General features: G+C 41.1%; 1 long non-coding RNA gene across 1 annotated transcript; it reads right to left on the reverse strand.

Annotated features, from left to right (window-relative positions):
- Positions 1-12,887: 12,887 nt before the first annotated feature.
- On the reverse strand, positions 12,888-20,917 carry LOC144291218 (uncharacterized). The gene is made up of 4 exons (XR_013358542.1): positions 20,687-20,917; positions 20,128-20,355; positions 19,924-20,017; positions 12,888-14,983 (listed from the first exon to the last, which is right to left on the reverse strand). It is a non-coding gene; the product is annotated as an uncharacterized LOC144291218 (long non-coding RNA).
- Between the last annotated feature and the right edge of the window lie 6 nt (positions 20,918-20,923).

Consider the following 20,923-nt stretch of genomic DNA (forward strand, 5'->3'; position numbering starts at 1 on the left):
TAAATGAGGAAGCAAACAGAATATTTGACAAAGGTGATGGCAAGAAGTACTATGAAGGAAATGAGTAAAATAGTGTGATGGAGAATAATGAGGAAGACCAGGGAAGGTGACATATAAGCAGATACTTGAAAACGAGGAATCAGACATAGAACAAGGAAACAAGTACATCAGCAGGTATGTGGTACGTCACACAGGCCTAGAAGTAGGAGCCGAAGGGCAGTGGGAGGATAGTGTTCTCACCACAGGTGAGAAGCATGAGATGAAGTCAGGAAGGAGACAGGGCCAGGTCCCACAGACTCCATGCTAAGGGATTGTATTCTATATCAAATGCAATGGAAAGCCACCGAAGGGTTTAAAATGCCTGAACTGGTCCCCCCACACCTTTACTGATTGGCTGATTGATTGGTTGCAATCTTTTTTTTTTTTTTTTTAAACTGAATGTAGCCAATCCTTTCTTTTTTTTAATTTTTATTTATTTATGATAGTCACACAGAGAGAGAGAGGCAGAGACACAGGCAGAGGGAGAAGCAGGCTCCATGCACCGGGAGCCCAACGTGGGATTCGATCCTGGGTCTCCAGGATCGCGCCCTGGGCCAAAGGCAGGCGCCATACCACTGCGCCACCCAGGGATCCCGATTGGTTGCAATCTTATTTGGAAGACCAATATTTTAAATGGTTAAAGTGGATCTTCTTTGACTGAAGTGAGAATGGCAACCCAGAGCCTTCCTGAGAAGACTTCTTGAGCTACTCTTGAAGCATATCCCACTCCTCTCCCCGAAACCTTAGTTCTGCAGGACACAGTTAACTCACCATTCTAGAACAAGGGGAACCATTGCCCATTGATATTGAAGGCTAGGAATGATTTCAACGAGGAGTGAGTGAAAAGACTGGTGTCAGAGCCTGGAGCCTAACTGCTCTGTAGAAAATGGATTTGTAATGATGCCAGTCAGGACTGTTATGTGGTTTCTGTGAGCATTATTCCATATCGTAGGCCAGGATTCAAGAGAATGGGCAATCAGAGTTAGGCAAGGTGAGTGTGATCAAAGTGCTAAGGTATTGACTATGGGTCCAGGGTGGTTAAGAAGGCAGAAAATAACTCAGGAGAGGATTGGAGGTCAAAGAAATTGAGCTCACCAGAAGGTCAAAGTACAGATAAGCAAGAACGTGGAAGAAATAGAAGAAGAGAGTCAGGGGGATGTTAGGTAGACATGTTCTGGGTGACACAATCCAAAATGCAACCTGTTGAGTTCCTTGGGCAAGTGATGTTCAAGATTGCTGGAGCATAGAAGGACTCGGACCTGCGGGGTCATTGACTGAGCAACAGGGTTGCTGAAATTATGCAGGCGATGATAGGAAACACGGAGAGGAAAACTATAGGCTGGATATGGTGAGAGTTCATCAAAGATGGGATGAGAATCTGCTCTGAGTCACACAGTCTTGAAAAGTTCTTTTGTCTTAATATTATATAATCAATATTCAGACTCCAACACAATATAAAGAAAATATAATAAATACCTTTGTATCTATCACTCAGCTTAAGAAATAAAGCTCTGCACTAACATTATTGCAACCTCTTCCGTAAATCCTCATAGATTTGTCCTCCTTCCTATTCCACCAAAATAACGACTGTCCTAAATGTGATGTTTATCATCACCAAGCATTGCTTTATGTTTTTACTACATATACGTATATCCTTAAACAAAGCTTTGTTTTCAATGTTTTTAAATTTTGCATAAATGGTATGCTTTATATTCTTCTACCATTAATGAATTGAACATTACAAGGTGAAATGGATCCAAGTTGAGATATATAAATATAAATATATAAACATACACATATACCTACTTCAGTTTCATCCACATACAATTGCTGTGTAGTTTTTTACTGGATAAACACACAGTGTATCCTTCTTCCTGGTGAGCATGAAGTTGTTTACAACTCTTGTCATCTCAGATATTGCTCCAGTGAACATTTCATACATAGTTCTTGTGCATCTGGCTAACAGTTGCTCTGGACTCACCCAGCAATGACACGGTTGGGTCACAGAGTAAGGGCTCTTCAGCTTAACTAGATACACCAATTGCTCTCTAATGCTGTCATCAACATTGATACCCCATCCAGGAGCCTAAGTTTCCAATACTCAGTATCATCATCCTACTTGATGTTGTCCAGCTTCTTAATTGGGTGCGAAATGGTATTTACTAAGGCTTTAGCATATGTGTCCCTAATTAGTAGCATAGTTCAGCATCTTTTCATTTTCATGTGTGATACTCATGCTTCCTGATCTGAGGACTGCTTCAAATGTTTTTCCCATCTCCTTTAAATTGGGTTTTGTTGTATTCATATTTAGGATTTCGCTACACATTCTGGATACAATTCTGAATTGTGTGTGCATTTAAAAACTCTGTTCTTTCCTTTTGCTCTTGCTGCATTTGTTCTTAATTTTACCTATGTTCTTCATTTTAATACACATAAGTTTATCGAGCTTTTCTCTGCTGTATTTTAAAAATCCTCAAAGAAATAGTTCTAGAGGGGATCCCTGGGTGGCTCAGCGGTTAAGCACCTGCCTTCAGCCTGGGGTGTGATCCTGGAGCCCGGGATCGAGTCCCACGTCGGGCTCCCTGCATGGAGCCTGCTTCTCCCTCTGCCTGTGGCTCTGCCTCTCTCTCTCTCTCTCTGTCTCATAAGTAAATAAAAAAAAAAATTTAGAAATAGTTCTAGAATGAATGTGATCTTGGAAGCAACCAAAAAGAAGTAAGGGGAAATCTGACTCTTGTTTTTTGTCTTGTGTTATACGAAATAAGGAAGAGTGAGTGACCTCTACTTGAAAAAGGGAATTCTATAAATACATTAAAGGTTTCTAGAAAACAGACCAGAATATACAACAATATTTCATGTCAAACAAATAGGATTTTAAGGACTTAAGTAGAAGGGGGTTAGTGGTGGGTAGACAGGACAAGGAAACTGAAAGAGGAGGGAAGGGATGAGCCTAGTGGTAGTGGAGAAGAAAAATAAATGGTTGGAAAAACCTTACCTACTTAGCCATGAACAAGGGAGGCAAAGTTAAAGAGTAACTTTTGTGGCTCTCTCCAACCTCCAAGGCTTTTCTCAAACTTTATTGTTCACATGAATCACCTGAGGATCTTGTTCAAAGTGAAGTTGATGTTGCTGGTACATGGAAGAGCAAGATAGCACAGTATCCTTTGGAGTTAAAACCTTAACAGCATTTCTCAAGATAAACTAAATGGTCTCAAAAGGTATGTTCACAAACTGACAGATATACAGAAATTTTGTTTGATCCGGAACATTTCTATTGTTCCTTCTAGAGATTGATCCTTATCCATCACCAGTTTCCCAGATCATGAGACTCAATCGTTTGAATAACACGGTAAGAGCCCAGGGTTCTGATGTTAAAGATCTGGGTTGACATCTCAGCTCAGTGCCTGGGCCAGGAAATGAGAAGTGGGCTGATTTGTCCAGGGCCTTGGTAACTAAGGAAGCTGAGCCACTTCAGGAGGATGGTTCACAGTCTCTCAAAAGGAAATGTGCAAAAAAATGCCAAATAAATAAATAAATAAATAAATAAATAAATAAATAAATAAAAACTAGGCTCTACCAGGGAGGCTGGAGGAGCTAAATTGACTTGCTAAGGAAGGTGGGAAAATCACAAAGCTCATTCTATGGGGAGTTGTCCTAGAACAGACAGACAAATATGATGTCAATTCCAGGTATCAGACTGAATTGTGATTCAGGTAGTTCAAGCACTTGAATTAGTATTAGATGCTGTCATAAATGGCACCAAAGGGGGGAAAAAACATGAGAAGTAATCTTTCACAGTTGATTTTCCCCAAAAATATAATTATTATGATCCGCTAGCTTATTTTTAAACAATCACACATTATAAAACAGGTTGTATCTATAGGATACAATAATGTATGAATTTAGATTTAGAAATCAGCAGTGACTTTTAAGGACGAGGCTTTAAAGAAATGAAGGAGAGGCACTTGGGTTTCTCAGTCAATTAAACATCTGCCTTTGGCTCAGGTCATGGTCCCAGGATCCTGGGATTGAGCACTGTCAGGCTCCCTGCTCAGTGGGGGGAGTCTACTTCTCCCTCTCCCTATGCCCCTCCCCCTGCTTGTGCTCTCTCTCTCTCTCTCTCTCTAAAAGAAAGAAAGAAAGAAAGAAAGAAAGAAAGAAAGAAAGAAAGAGAGGGAGAAAGAAGAAAGAAAGAAAGAAAGAAAGAAAGAAAGAAAGAAAGAAAGAAAGAAAGAAAGAAAGAAAGAGGGAGAAAGGGAAGGAGGGAGGGAAGGAGGAAATTCAAGTCTTCATTGACAGTTGGTCCTTTACCACTTCTGTAGCTGGGGGCAAAGCCACTTCCCTTCTCTGGATCGCAATTTCTTCATCTGTAAAATGAAGGAAATGATGATCATACTGTCGAAAGATACAGTTCATGACTTTCCTTTCATTTGGCTATTTTTAGCTCATTTTGATGGAAATTTCTGTTAAGGAATTAAGAGTCTGAGCTTCCATGTGCACAGCAAATGCTTAGGCCCTTTAGTCTGACAATCTGGGAAACCAGAGAAAAAAGGAACCATCTCTGGAACGAGCAGTGGAAATATTCTGGCTTCAACTAGCCCGTTGTGGATCTGTTGGTTTGGGGACATTCTGCCCAATGCCATTTTAGTTTGTCCTGAGGAATGCTGTAACTAACCCAGGGACTCCTTAGAACCCTGTGAGACCTCAAATGTTATAGTTTTAAGATGATTTTGTTCTCCTCCATGAAATTTATTCATTCGTACTCTGAATGGACTCAATCAACTGAATTATTTTCTTGCTACCCTGAAGAGACACTTTTCCATTCGTAGGATGTTTATTGGCCAGTAAGCATAGCCCCTCTCTCTTGCTGTCAACAAGGTTCCAAAATTTGACCTTGCCCAGGGCAGTGGAGGGGGTGGGGGTAGGGGGTGGTTTCCCTCAACAATGACCACCGATGGCAAGAAGCTAAACTGCCATTACAGCTCAAGAAGGTGTCCAGCTGGAAATATTTGAAAGGATTTTGATACTCCGTGGAGAACTCCGAAGGGGTCCCAGGGTTAGGGGTCATGTGAGTAGCCTCGAAGGCTACATGTGACAGAGTTGTTTTTCTATCAGCACTTGACAGGTGAGCAGTGGACATCACATCTGACTCCTCAGGGGAGCTGACAAAATGTCAGGGCTCTATGGCCAGCTTAGTTCAGCTGTCAGTCACTTTAGGGCCTTGTACAAACAGTTACGAGTCTCCAGGCCCTTCCTTCCCATTCAGCCTTTTTAAAAGTTAAACAAAGTCACTGACCATCACAAAGAAAATATTCCAAGCATTGTATGGAAAGAAAAGATGGGTGCAAAATGGGACTGTTTACTCGGCTGTGTTTAGATTATAAACAAATATTCACACCTGTGCTGGGCCTCCGGCTGATGAACAACCCAGCCAACTATTTGAAACAACACATTTTTTCATACTTTTCATAATTCCAAGTCTTTTAGTGCATATTGCCTAGATGGAAAATTAAAGCACGAGGAAGAAGAAAAAGTAATTTCTTCTTAACCCAGTATTCTGTGGGCGATTAACTGACGGGGGCAAGTTGCTAAATTGGTGAACCCTCACAACCAATCTGTGGAGTATCTCATTTCTGTATTCAATCTTGCTGGAATTGGAATATCTCCAAAGTAGCATTTAAAGAGCTGATGGCACTGAGAGATTGTTCTAACACGTAAAGCAAAAGAGTAGTGAATGCATTTCACCACAGTATTTGTGCCAAGTGTAAAAATGGGAGCAAAAATCAAAGTTGGGAAAACTAACATGACCAATTTAGTAAAAAATGTGGTCAGGTCAGCCTCACTAAGGGCAGTTTCTTGCTTTTGACTATGGTCAGCCCAGTAGCATAGTAACTCCATAGTACTCAAATATTGATTGGGTTTCCAACACTCCAGAGTCTCCTGATGACATAGAGACAACTCCTATCAACAAACAAATGAGTCCTTTGCTGCTGTACTCTGTGCCATTAAGTGCATCTTCTTAAAGTTCTTCAAAGGTAATTACCTGCTATTTTTAGAGGCAGTGAGAGCACTGTTTCTTGCTTAATTCCCTCACAGATCTGTGTAGAACTATTTGTTGAATTTTTATTTCCTGGAATTTGGGATTGGCTTAGGGACTAAGTGAGTTTGCTCAAAGGTGCCAACTGGTAGCCAGTTTCTACAGCAGACCCAGCCAGTGAGGTTCCTTCAGGGAATGATGGAGCTCCTTGGGTGGTCCATGGCTGGCTCACCCACAGATACCCCAGGCTGATTCAGAAGTAACTGTAATATTTGGTGAATGTTGAAAAAAAAAAAAAAAAAAGGAGCACCTGGGTGGCTTGGTTGGTTAAGCATCTGCCCTCGGATCAGGTCATGATCCCAGCGTCCTGAGACTGGGGCCTGCATTGGGCCCTCTGTTCTATGGGGAACCTGCTTCTCTCTCTCCCTCTACTTCTCCCTCTGCTTGTGATCTCTCTGTCAATAAATAAATAAATAAGTAAAATCTTAAAAATATATATATTTTATATATATATCACACACAGAGAAAAAATATGTATATATTTTATATATATATGGAGAGAGAGAGACATTTTCCCAGATGAAGCTTGGAGGATTTCTAGCAAACTTCTAGACTAAAATATTAGGCCCCTGGGTTTTCCTTCTCCCTTGTAGACACTAGTTATGGTTTACCAGTCACAAAGCCATTTTGTTGTCAGTCCCAAAGACTATTTCAAAATGAATTTTGTTTGAAATGGATAAACATTCATGGTGCTAGGACTACATGCTGGAGGGAGACTCAAAAATGAATGGAGCAAGGATCTTGGCCTAAAATAAGGTTCCTGCTATCAGGGAGATGAAACATACACATGAAGATGATTGTTAATTTGGAAAAAGCTATGGAAGCTCTAAAGAGGGTGATGTCTTTCCTGTGAGGCCAGCAGAGAAGGAATTTGATTTGGATGAGATGTGAATGTAAGACAGGGTTTCTCAGCCTCAGCACTCTGGACATTTTGAACCAGATAATTCTTTGTTGGAGGTTCTGCCCTCTGCTTTGTAAGATGCTAAGCAGCCCCCATGGCCTCTACTCACTAGATCCCTATAGCGCACAGACACACACACTCACGCACACCGGTTGTTATGATCAAAAATGTCTGCAAACACTTGCAGACAAATGTGCCCTAAAAGTGAAACACAAAATATTGCTAGTTGAAAAGTTCTAGTCTAAAGTGTTATTTCCCAAAGGTGGATCAAGGGCAAATTACATCAGAATCACCTAAGTACATATTAAAAAGACAGTTTCCCAGGCCTCTCCTTGACCCTGCTGAATCAATGACTACCTAAGTAGGGCCCTGGAGTCTACCTTTTAGCAAGTTACCCAAAAAATCTGTAAAGATAATTGCAGGCATACATTCTCTTTGTTTGGTAAAATTTCCTTTCTGATCAAAGGACCAAATATGACTAATGGTTAAGGATGGCTCTTAAAAACTTGAAAATTATGTATTTCTGTAGATGAAATCCAGAGCTAACTTCCCTATTTTGAATTTTGCCCAATGACCAATTATGCCATAGAAAGGCTCCAGACCAGTGCAATTCCATCTTGACTGCATATCAGAGTCGCACAAGGAGCTTTAAAAACTACAGGTGTGTGGGATCCCTGGGTGGCTCAGCGGTTTAGCGCCTGCCTTTGGCCCCAGGCGTGATCCTAGAGTCTTGGGATCGAGTCCCCACATCGGGCTCCCTGCAAGGAGCCTATGTCTCTGTCTCTCTCTCTCTCTCTCCCTCTTTCTCTCCCTCTCTGTCTCTAATGAATAAATAAATAAAATCTTTAAAAAAAATTACAGGTGTGTGAGTTTCACTACCAGAGAATCTAATTTGATGGGACTGGGATATAACCAGTGAACAAGATTTTTTTGAATCTCAGTGAGTGACTGACTCTAATATGTTTCCAAAGTTGAGAACCACTGTCCTAAACCAGAGATTCTTAAACTTGAGTATGTTTATACAAACATATGGATGATACAGAAACTAATAAAACAGGTCCCTGCTCTAAGGAGTTGTCTAAGTTTATCATAAATCCCTGATCACAGGTTTGCAGAAAGCAAAAAGATGCTTCCCTCAAAAGATAGAGATCGCCAAAATGTGTGAGATTTTGAGCCTGATGAGATTTTTTTTCTTTCATATTTTCCTCTTTGGGACAGTAAGCTAATGAGCCAAAGAAAACAGGTCATGAAACTCTCAAAAGACAGAATCTCCTTAGAGATCATTCCTCTTAAATAAATATTAAATGTGAAGCTCAGTAGTCCAAAGTAGTTACCTCCAGCGATGCAAATGGAAGGTGCCAGACCACAGAGCACTATAATCAAACACTGGCCATTTGGGTGAGGCTTGGCCCCGTGTGCACTCCAGCCATCCCCTGTTCTCCAACTGGACAAGCCCTTTGGACACTCACCAGAAAGTCAGCTCACTTTCTTTTTGCAAATGTATTTCCCTCAGGCTGGTTATACCTGCAGTAGTAAACTCTGAGATTCCATGTCCCAAATCACCTGCCTTCTCTAGTTCCTTCCCACAGTGTGGCAGGTACACACTTGAAGATCTCTTGTCTCTTGTCTTGAGAGACATTTGTGAACAGACTGCCATCATCATTCCCAAGATGGTGGGACTTACTGGATGCGCAAACAGTATTTGAATCCCATCCCTACTTGTGGAGAAGTTACCTAGCCTCCCTGAGCTTCATTTTCCTCCTCTTTGAAACTGAGTTGACCAGGTTATCCCAAGGATTAAATTCTCACCCTCAATGAGATGGATTTTCCTTTCATTAAAGTCTCACATTCAATATAACCCCTCCTGAGGGGCTTTGCTTGATAACTCAGTCACTCACTCTCTATTACCATATTTTAATTCTCTGCATGGCATTGACTGTTTATGAACATGTTGGTGGTCTCCTTTTACGGTAATGGAAGTTTTAAGCAGGGACTTCAGATATCTTGCTTACTGCCATATCTTCAGCAATTAGAGTAATGCCTCCATTAAAAGCATGGAGTGAGCTTTTAATAAAGATTGATTGATTCCTGTGTACCCAGGACCTAGTTCAGTTCCAGGTGCTCCATAGGTGTTCAATAAATAGTAGTCATAACTATTATTTCTAATTAAATTTGTTTGAGATAAAACAATATTTTGATTCAGAAAGTATCACTCTGTTCATGATGGAGATGATAGAGACTTCATGTGGGAGAAGCCATGACTGGTGAGACAAGTTACTGAGTAGGGGTCGGGAGGCAGCCGGGCAAAACTTTGTTTCTGTTATTTCTAATCCTAGTATCAAATCTAATGCTATCCACTCTGTTTTCTCTAGTGCTAATAAAACACGATGACTTGTGATGTTTAAACGAATACCATCCCAGACACAAGGAGAGTCACAATGGCAGACACAAAGGCGTTCTCCATTTCTCTGTCTTCATCTAACTTTTTTGTCCTGCTCTACTGATCTTAGGTCACTGAACATTGGCACATGTTACTTGCTTTTCACAGCCCCAAACTAATCTCATTGCTTCCATCTCATTTCGGGACTCAGAACAGAGCCATAAATCGGAGCCTGGACCAATAGCAAGAATTTTTTTTTTCTTTCCTGAAGTCAATGTTCAAAATCACAGCATAAACAGGAGCCTCACATGATCTTACAAAATGTATGGCAGATTCAGGCAGAGGCAGCTAGGTGTTAAAGGTCTTGTTTTAGGGTTTGTTTTTGTTGGTTGTTTCTTTGGGGTTTTGTTTTGTTTTGTGTTTTTTACGACTGTGTTACAACTGAAGAAGATAAAGCAGACAGTACCAGAGGCTTTTGTTAAGGACTAATCTGGTACTGACCTTCAGCCCTAAGACAGAGTCATAGGCTGACAGGGAGTAATATTTATGGAAGCCCAACAAACAAGAAAATCTGTCTGACCATTATTTTGGTGGCCACTGGCTATGTGGTCTACATGATGCTGTTTTATAGTCCTTTCACCATGTCTCTAAAGAGGATGGTTGAGTGAATTGCATTCTAGAGCTGACCCTTTGCTTCTAAAACTATTTACAGCCAGAGCCAGACACTTTTAAAGAATAGAAATGTGATTCTCTTTGCATCTTCTGTGGTTCAGACCATCCTGTGCCACATACTCAGATCTTTCTTAGCAAAGGGACATGGACCAAAACAAAAGAAACAACAAAGATCCTATTAGCAGCTATTATTTACCAGAGCCTAAGTGTCTGAGCTATTGGCATTATGTGTGTGATCTCACAGTCATACCTGCTCCCCTATTTCTCTAATAGAAATGTTAGGTCTAGAATTATTCAAGGTTCCCTGCCTAGAAGTACACATGGTATATATGAATTCACACAGGTCATATTAAGCCTAACTCATAATCTCCCCCAAGATGTGGTATGGACTGGAAAGATACACAGATTCAAAGAATACTGTAAGAGGCCTTATTTATATGAGAAAAAATAAATCCTAGGGGCATCTAGGTGGCTCAGTCAGTTAAGCATCTGCTTTCAGCTCAGGTCATGATCCTGGGGTCCTGGGATAGAGCCCTGCATGGGGCTCCCTGCTCTACAGGGAGTCTGCTCTTCCCTCACCCTTTGCCTGTCCCCCTGCTCTTGCACATGCATATGCTTTCTCTCTCAAATAAATAAATAAAATATTTTAAAAAAAAAGAAAAAATCCTAAGTGATTCTCAAATAAGAGACCCCCTAGATAAATTATGACATATTCATATCCCCAATACCATGCAGCCATTAAAAATTACGCACATGAATATTAACATGAAAATGCATAGAATCAAACATGAGTATACATATACACACACACACACATACACATCCAACCTTATTTCCTATGGAAATTTGTAAACATATAGATATGGTCTGAGAGATGCACTGAAGGATGGTCACCAAATCGATCCTACTCATCTCACATTGAAGACAGAGGGATGGTGGGTGATTTTTAGCTGCTTTCTATGCTTTTCTAGGGTTTTGACAAGTTTTCCCAATAAGCCTATGAATGTGCATGATTTTTTAAATGAACTTTATTTTTTAGAGCAGTTTGAAGTTCAAAACAAATTGAGCTAAGTGTTCCTAGATACCACCTACTCCCCTACACACACACACACACACACACACGTGTGCACATGTTTAATTTCCCCCACTAGGAACATCCTGCTCCAGAGTTAATACATTTGTTATAATTGATGAACCTACACTGACACATGATTATCACCCAAGATCCACAGCTTACATTGAATCCACTCTTGATGTTGTACTTTCTATAGACATGTAATTCTTTAAAGCAATGAAAGTATTCTAAAGGTTTTTTTAAAAATGGATCAATGAAGTATTCCAAGTTATTCATGGGAACTAGGATGTTTATGATATCTTCTCCTCTCCATTTACCCAATCTTTTTTGGGATCTTGAAATGAGAATGAATCGTAGAAAGGAGAATGTGGATTTAACTCAGTATAGCAATATTATATTTGTATATCTTCTCCCTGCCTTTGGGTTGCTTGGGAAGCTGATATAAACCAGCTATTCCCTGTATCTCCCTTAGCCTACACCCTCAGGGATCAAAAGAAAGTCAGTTTGGAATTGTGGTTCTAGGGACTGGGAAGACAAGAGAGCAGTGAGAAGGCACAGAGAGGTCTGTGTAGGCAATTCCTAGGATAAGACTTCACGCTGTAAAGGCAAATTTCTTGATGTACACCATAATGTTTTTGGACCCTCGAAATACATTGGGTTGTATTTCAGTACTATCCCCCTAATTCTGCATCCACAACAGTGGGAAAATGGGGAGAATGGTTTCAACATCAAAGCCCTAAACTTCAGACTCTAGAGAGCAAGATTTATGTCAGATTGTCCTTATATCTCCAAGATTTCACTGAAAGCCTGGTTTTTTGATCAGCACTCAACAAATTTGTGAATGAATGAGAGAAGAAAGCAAGAAAAGGAAGAGGGAAAGATAAGGGGCCAATGGACAGAAGAGAGTTGATATTCATAGAGCAATTATCACTGACTTTTTAGTGAGATCCATTGCGCTTTACCAAACTCTCTCTAACTTAAAGAATATTTGTGTTCTTAAAGCTAACTTTGACCCATCATCCAGATTTGGCTTCTTCCTTTACAGTAAGTCTCCAATGAAAATCAAATTTAATTTATTCCACCACCATCTTCCAAATACCATTTCCACTTTCATTGAAATGACAACAAAAGTAATCATTCATTGCACACTTGTTAAAATTATATAAACCAACTTCCATTTCTAGTAGGATTCTCTAAACCTCTGACTACAGGATATTAACTCTCTCTAGATATTGATCACAGACAACTCTGTAGTCTTCATTCTCACACTTTTGTTGAGAGGAAGAACAACAGAGTGGAAAAATCTTGGGTTTGATTCTTGCCTTTGCATCTCAAAAGCTGTGCCCCTTTGGGTAAATTACTGGAACTGAATGTCAGTTCCCTCATTTGCAGAAGAATGAAGAGAACTCTGCTGGATTGTGAGGCTCATATTAAATGTGTATCTGGAAACATCTGTTTAAATAATTATCTTTCTAACAAGGCTTTATCACCAAAACAGTGAAGGGGGGATCTCATTTTTCAGTTTCTGCAATGTGGTAAAAGAAGGGAGAATAGCCAAAAAGCTTCAGCCCTTCTTTGGAAATATTTATTTTCAATTCTTAAAGATTGGGGCTGGGTTATAAGAAAGGCCTAGGAGGTCTGGACGCAGGGGTCTGATGAACTCAGTGAGACACCTGGCTCCAAATTTTTTACGCAGGGAGGTAACTTTGAAAACAAAGAGGCATACCACCTGCTGATTACTTTATTGAGAAACCAAGAATTACATAACTCAAAATCATAAACAATCCACATGCAAAATGAGAAGGCATAGAAGGGACAAGTTTAATCAAGTTTATGGGCATTTTGAGACCAGTAACCACAAAACAAGCACAGGTGAAGAAATCGTCAGTTATAAGGCTGCTGTATGCCAAGTCAAGCCTCAAGATAAACATGAGGTGATATGAGTGTTTTATCCAGCTCTGGCATGAGTGAGCAAAAGGGCAGCGCAATAGGAAACCTAGAGTGAAAATACTTTGATCGTTCAACAATTTAGTTTGCGGGAAATTATCTCAGATCATTAATTTAGTGGCCATATTGCAGAAAGCGTTACAGGGAACAATAACATATTGGGGGCTGATGATGTAATGATATGAACAGTTGGCTGCCTTTCACTGATAGGGAAAGCAGGTGTATAAACATAAATGTACCAAACTGAATGTGAGGAGTGTTTTCTTTTCTAAAGGATCTCATTTGGCATCAGAACATCTTTCCTTTAGACCAGAGGTCAGCAAACTTTCTCTATAAGGCCAGATAATAGGTGTTTTTGGCTTTGCAGGCCATATGGTCTCTGTCACAACTACTCAACTCTGCTGCTGCAGTATGAAGACAACCAGAAGTGATTCATGAAACAATGAAACTTATCACTGCCTACTAATGAAACTTATTTATATAAAAACAGATAGTAAGCCACACTTGGTCTGTGGCCCATAATTTGTTAACCCCTGCTTTAGACCAATCTACTCTATGTTGGCTACCCTAGACCCCAAAAGGCTTGTATTATTACCTGCTGACATCAGATCTTCATGTTCAAAAAGAATTTAGTTTGGCTTTTCAATAGAATGGATTTGTGTTGTGTATTCTGAACCTGTGACTTAGTCCAGGAAATATTCTTACCATAAAAATATCACAGTAAGATTATATCTTCCCTTCTTACATTTTTTTCCCTTGGGTGATTTTCAGGACATTGCTATAAACTGCCTTGTTCAACTTGTATCTCTAGTTTCAATCCCATCTTTCAACAAATTCTTCAAGCACCAATAAACTTCCATCCTTCACACAGTATAGAGGCCCCTGTTTCTTTCAAACACACTGGATGAGCAAAGACAAATGTCTTTAAGATTGTGTCTCATCCATGTACACTTCAGAGTGCCTTGTTACTCGTGTGCCCAGTGACTATTAGATGAAAGAAAAAGTAAGCAGGTGAAGGAATGACAGAAGGGAGGAGGGAGAGGAGGAGGACAGGGCAAAGAAAAGAAAGGAAAGGAGAGAAGGAGAGGGATAGTAAGAAGGAAGGGAGTTGCTGAGCATCATTGAATCAATGAATTAATGTGTTTCCTACATCAATATTTCTGATTCTTCTGGAGGCAGATTTGTAGTCAAGGGCCTTCAGGATACATGCTTTGTGTACAATATTCAATAATTAGGAAAGAATCCTTCATTCCTTTACTCAACACATATTTGTCATGGAGTGTCAGTGTGCCATGATCTGAGGATACATTAAGGAACATACTAGACAAAATCCCTGCCCCTGTGGTGCTTACATTCTGTTGGCAGGGGCAGATGATAAAGAACCAAGTCAATAAATAAGATCCACAGGATTGGCTTTCAGGCTCTCTCTTCACCCATCAGCACTTACCAGTGCCTGGCCCTCAACAACTGTTTGCTAAAAAAAGTATTCAAGGTCTGTGAGCCAGTCCATCTCTTCCTCAGCTTACCTCCTGCAGGATAGATCTGCAAAATGGCCACAGGGCCAAGTTGGGACCATAGAGCAAAGAGGGCTGGGATGTATTCCCAGGCTCTCTGAATAGTTCACTTGCTCCAGCTTCTTTCCACTGATTTGAACTTTCCCAGGCCAGTGGCTGGCAGGAGGAAGCTGTAAAATGCTGGTGGCAGCTTCAGTAACGAGAGCCAGTGGGCTGTCTCTGACAACTGGAAGCTCGTGCCATCTTGGGGCCATATCCATAACACCACAAATATGGCTGGTGCCTTGGCAATGACATCTGGGGAACGTCTGCTTTTTCTCTCTCAAAGCCCCATGGTACACACCTACAGCCTTGGCTCCTGAGGGGATAAACAGAAAAGGGGATTAGCAGCCAGCATGAGAGAAACAATCGAGGATGTTTGCTGCTGTGGCAGCCAGACCAGCCTCAGCTTGTCCAGACAAAACCCATCTCCACTGCAAAGTCTCCAAGGAGAAGTAACCAGTGTCAGGAGGCAGGCAAGAGGAGACCTAAGGAGCAGATCTCAGTACAACCCCACGACAGGAAAGGAACAGTGTGCTGCTCACCCCAGAGAAGCCAGACTTGTTCCATGAGCTGAGAAATGTTTCAGGGATGCGTCTGAAGCACCAGATTTTTGTAAGCTCTTTAATACATGATCGCAAAAGAGAGCTGTCAAAGAGAAAGAGGCTAACATGGCCACATCCTCTCCAGAGAAGGCATAGCTCAGTGGAGTGATCATGGGCCACATCACTACCTCCTAATAATCCTATCTATGCTTTTCAGAACACTCTCAATTTATAAAAAACGTTATCATTTGTTGAGGGCTTACTATGTGCCAAGTGGCATGCTAAACAGTTTGTATTCTGTTGTCTTATTTAATCCAACTGACTCCTCTGTGAGAGAGAGTTATTGTGAAACCCATTTTTCAGATGAAGAGACTGAGGCTCAGGGAGGCTAAGTAAACACACTACACAGGTCACAGAGATAACAGGGGATGGAGCTGGTATTTACACCAAGCCATCTGATTTTATATCATGATGCTGCCTTTTATTTCTAGCACTTCATTTATTCCTCACCATAACTCTCTAAGATAAATAGGTTGCAGCCAAGAAATGTGCTAATACCTTGCCACCAGCCATATGTGGCTATTTAAATTTAAATTAATTTGAATTAAATAAAACTTAAAAATCAGTTCCTTAGATACACAAACCAGCTTTGAAGTGCTCAAGAACCACCTGTGACGGCATAAATAAGGAACATTTCATCTCTGCAGAATGTTCTAATGAACAGCACATGCCCAGAACTCTGAGGTTCAGTTCAAATTCCTGAGCTCTCTGCCAGCCACTGAGCTAGAAAGTATAGTGATGAAAAAGGCACCATTAGAAAGGTTACAAATTGGAGGCTGTACTGGATTTAACAACTTGGTGCTGGTACAGATGGGGGCCAGAACGTTGCTCACCTCTATCCCCTCCACCACATCGACATTCTGGCCTCTCAACAGAAAGGAAAACAGAATGACTTCAAGTATCCTAACATTGGGTATTTCTAGATGCGTTTGCACTAGGCTGACGATCAACCAGGGTGCTCTTTGAGAAAGGGTGTATGAGAGGCAGAAGTAAAAAGGAGTAGATTGTTAGTGTTGGGAAAAACACACCAGGTTGGACATGTGGAAATGGCGTGCCACACCTGTCGGGAAGAGTGCTCTTGCATTCCCAGTAAGCACAAAATGATATAAACCCACCTCTTCTTGCATGGGTAGTTGTCTTTGTTCGAGGCAAATGCTCTTAAAAAATAAATCACAAGCACCCACCCCTCCCCAAGGAAACATGTACAAAACTAAGGCCACCCTACAGCAATGGTAGTATGGAAGGAGCATTTAATGGTAGTATAGATTCTAGTTCAAGTTCCAACTACTCCTCTGCTACTGCTGCAACGTTAGGCAAGAAACTCAACTTGTTTACACTGTAAGTTCTCAATTCCTAAAACGGAAATTGATGATAGTTCCAGGATCTTAGATTTCTTGTGAGAATTAAAGATAGCATTTATGAGAGTTGTACAGCCAGGAACATGGGAAGTGGTCTGCAAATGGCAGATTTGGGTTGCTAAAAACTTTTTATCCATGTGTATCAACAAATTTGATTTTTCCAGACCACTAAGTATTAAATTGGTTTTTATTTTTCTTTCTATTTGACATAGATCACAGTGACACCGACTTTGATACAAATACAGTAGATTATATTCATTTGCTTATTTTATTCATGTAGTTTATTTATGTAGCTGGATGATAAAATTTTGACCAAAGAGATTAAGAAAGAGCATAGCAAATCATGGGAAGCTGACCAGTTTAGGGAGGCTTAGCCAAGAAAGCAAATTCATTTGCTCATCAAACATTTATTGGGCACTCTTCCATGTGCCAGGCAAAGATGAGTAAGACATAGCCCCAACCAAGAAAAGTTCAAGGTCCAGTAAGAGAAAAGGCAAGAACACTCATACGCAAGTAATCCAAGTGCCACCAAAAAGATATAAATGTCCTGTGAGGACCTCAAAGGAAAGCCAAGTCATATTTAGTTACTTAGATACAAAAAGTTTTCAGGAAAGAAGTAAGTGTCAAAACAGGCTATGGACAGAGAGCCGAAAGCCTGACCAAAAGTAGAAAGCTGGGAGAAGAAATGTGTGGGAAATATCAGAAAGGGAGACAGAACATAAAGACTCCTAACTCTGGGAAACGAACTAGGGGTGGTAGAAGGGGAGGAGGGCGGGGGGTGGGAGTGAATGGGTGACGGGCACTGGGGGTTATTCTGTATGTTAGTAAATTGAACATCAATAAAAAATAAATTAAAAAATAAATAAATAAATAAATAAATAAATAAAACAATAAATAAAAAATAAAAAATAAATAAATAAAATCTTTAAAAAAAAAAAAAGTAGAAAGCTTTGCAGGAGGCAGAAACAGTAGGAGCAAAGGTTTGGCCAGTCGTAGCAGGAGGGATGAGATGCAGGGTAAAGGCTGGGGATGTGAGGGGAAGGAGGTGAGCCGATGAATCGGGGAAAGAATGGGGAGATTTGAACACAAGCTTCAGGAGCTTAGACTTCATTTGAAAAAGACAGTGGCAACTTGATGGGATGAGCACTTGATGTTATTCTATATGTTGGCAAATTGAACACCAATAAAAAATAAATTTATTTAAAAAATTAAGAATAAATAAATAAATAAATAAATAAATAAATAAGACAGTGGCAGATGGTACTTTATGAAGATCAACTTCAATCAGTGTAAAGCTACGAGTTCAGATTGGCCCTGGGCCTGGTTCAGTTGCTGACACTCCTGTCCACTCAGCCACCCGAACCTGGACATCATCACAGACCTCTGCCATTTCCTGCCATTCCTTGAGTTACTGAACTTGCTGTTGCATCACGAATTACACTCAAATTTAGGCAGCATGAGAAAACAGCTATTTATTATCGCATGCAATTCCTGAGGGTCAGGCATGAGGCCGGGACTTACTAGAGAAAGTCTGTCGGGGGCAGCCGTCAAACTGCCAGCTGGAGGTGCAGGCACCTCAAGGCTCAGCTGGATCTGGAGGGAGGAGCTGCTTCCCAGCTCACTCCTGTTGTTGGCAGACCACAGGTGCTCTCCAGCTGTTGGCTGGAGGCCTCAGTCCCCTGCCATGCGGGCCTCTCCAACAGCGAGTGATCCGAGAGAAAGAGCTCGAATGCAAGGCATACTCTTTTGTAACCTAATTGCAAGAGTGACCTAGCACCATTTCTACCATACGCCATTGGTCACAATGGGCCCCTCTGGTACAGGGCAAGAGGAAGCTACACAAGAGCATGAATGTCAGGGCAGGCCTCGCCAGAGGCCACCTCCAGGCCCAGCCAGTCAGCCTCTGTGTTTCTCAAAGCTTATCACTGCTCTCCAGTGGTGTTAGCTCCTGTTTATCTGTAGTCCAACAGCTCATGCTACTTTCAGCTGCTCTGCCCGCAGCCTCATCCTGTTGCCACTCAAGAGTGGCAAGAGTGATGTCTCAAAACGAGTTCTATTTGTTCCCCTGACACACACCACCTGCACCCTCTGCTTGAAACCCATTGCTCAGGGATGCCTGGGTGGTTCAGTGGTTGAGCATCTGCCTTTGGCTCAGGGGTCCTGGGATCGAATCCTACATCGGGCTCCCTGCATGGAGCCTGCTCCTCCCTCTGCCGGTGTCTCTGCCTCTCTCTCTCTCTCTCTCTCTCTCTCTCTCTGCGCCTCTCATGAATAAGTAAATAAAATCAAAAAAAAAAGAAAGAAAGAAAGAAAGAAAGAAAGAAAGAAAGAAAGAAAGAAAGAAAGAAAGAAAGAAAGAAACTTATTGCTCGGATGATGCAAATCAAGCTCCTTAGAATGGCTATGGGTCTTTCTGTGTCCCAGGCTCTGCTGATGCTCCAGCCTCATCTCCTGACACCCTCTGCCTTGGACCTTACATACACTCTAGTAAGTCAGGACTTTTGGTGTCTCCTTCATTATCTGTACCATTTCACCTATCCATACCTTTGCAACACTCTTCCCTCTTCCTGCACACCCTTTGTCATCTCTCCCACCTTCACAGGATAGCACTGTGATTCAGAGCACAGACACAAGACTGTCACCATGTAGTTCAAACTGCAGCTTCCACTCAGTGTACAACTCGGCTCATATAAATTCTATATGTTGGGCATTGCATTGGTCAAATTAATTATGTGCGTATGTTAACTTTCCTATTCCCACATTGACCTAAAGGTAGATGATTATTACTATAACCATTGCACAAATGAGGAAACTAAGGCTCATAGAGCTCAATTGCACTCAAAGTATGTGCAATTCAGGACTAAGTTTAGACACTGTCTCCTCCACTTTTTCTCCTTCCAAAAGCAGGTTCCCTCTTCCACGCTTCCCATGGCACCCTGGGGATAATTCTGACTTGGTAGCTACCCTATTGTTTTGAAATGACATATTTTGAGTCTCTCTTTTATTTATTTTTTCTTCTTTTTAAAGATTTTATTTATTTATTTATGAGAGACACAGAGAGAGAGGCAGAGACACAGGCAGAGGGAGAAGCAGGCTCCCCGTAGGGAGCCCGATGTGGGACTCGATCCCAGGACCCCAGGATCATGACCTAAGCCAAAGGCAGACGTTCAACCTCTGAGCCACCCAGGCACCCTGAGTCTGCCCTTTTAAAACTCCGCTCTTTGAGGTCAGGGACCGTGTTTCTGCCAGTTTACCACCCAACAGATTCTTCATCAATATGTGCCAGGAGAGCTTACCTAAGTTAGCAGTGCCTGCTGAATATCCAGGTGATGCTATAGGCAGTTCCCTGATAAAGGAGGAGATAGAAGCTGCATATAGGACCTCAAAATACTAAGAGAAAGAAGAGGTAATGAAAATAACTGCTTTATTTTTAGAACATTTAACATTTTCCTTAATAAAACTAAAACAATGACTCTAAACCACTAATCTGAAAAACTTACCTGAAATAGCTATGCATCATCCCATCTAGTAGATGGAATCAAATGGAGAAGCAGCCATAGTGTGAGGTCTCCTGTGCTCTGGTCTCCGGGGACGACTGATGGTCTCCTCCACAGGTTCAGACAGTGACCAGAGCAATCACGCCTACCGTGCTCGTTCCCTGAACTCTCCTATTTCCATCTTCTCAGGAGCTACAAGTCTGTCTCATGGTCGCACGCAGCCAGGCTGGTCTGTGGAACCAGGAAAATCGTCACATTTAATCACAAAATAAGCAAACGGAAAAAGACTTTAATTAAAAAAAATTTTAATAAGCTAATGAAGGAATTTTATGAAAGTAATAAGATTTTATTGCAATATTTTTGAAGGGTTGCCTTTCTGAGAAAAAGTATCAAAACAGCCTTCAGAGATGCTGTGAACTTTACGAAATTTTCTTTGGGTTCTTTGCAAATGGTGGCTTGTGACCCAAAGTCCTATTCAAACCGTAATCAGAAATAATAGGGGAATTACGGTAATTTATCTTATGTGATCTAATCTCTGACCAGGCTTGCATCTCAGACACACCTTGTAGTTTGTTGTGTGTTGAATCCGCATGAAAAAAGAAATTAATCCCCCAAATTAGTCCTGCCAGGTGTTTAAAAAAAAAATAGTTTCCATATGACAGCAGCTCTTGTCAATATCCTGCTATCAAATGAGACTAATTTTTTTTTAAGTTTATACAGTCCTGACTTTGTCTAGGGACTCCTTTAGTTCTCCTGTCTCTAGCAATATCATTTTAAACATTTACTTTCTCCAAATGGC

The sequence above is a fragment of the Canis aureus genome, chromosome 19 (genome assembly GCF_053574225.1).
Source record: "Canis aureus isolate CA01 chromosome 19, VMU_Caureus_v.1.0, whole genome shotgun sequence".
Lineage (NCBI taxonomy): Eukaryota > Metazoa > Chordata > Mammalia > Carnivora > Canidae > Canis > Canis aureus.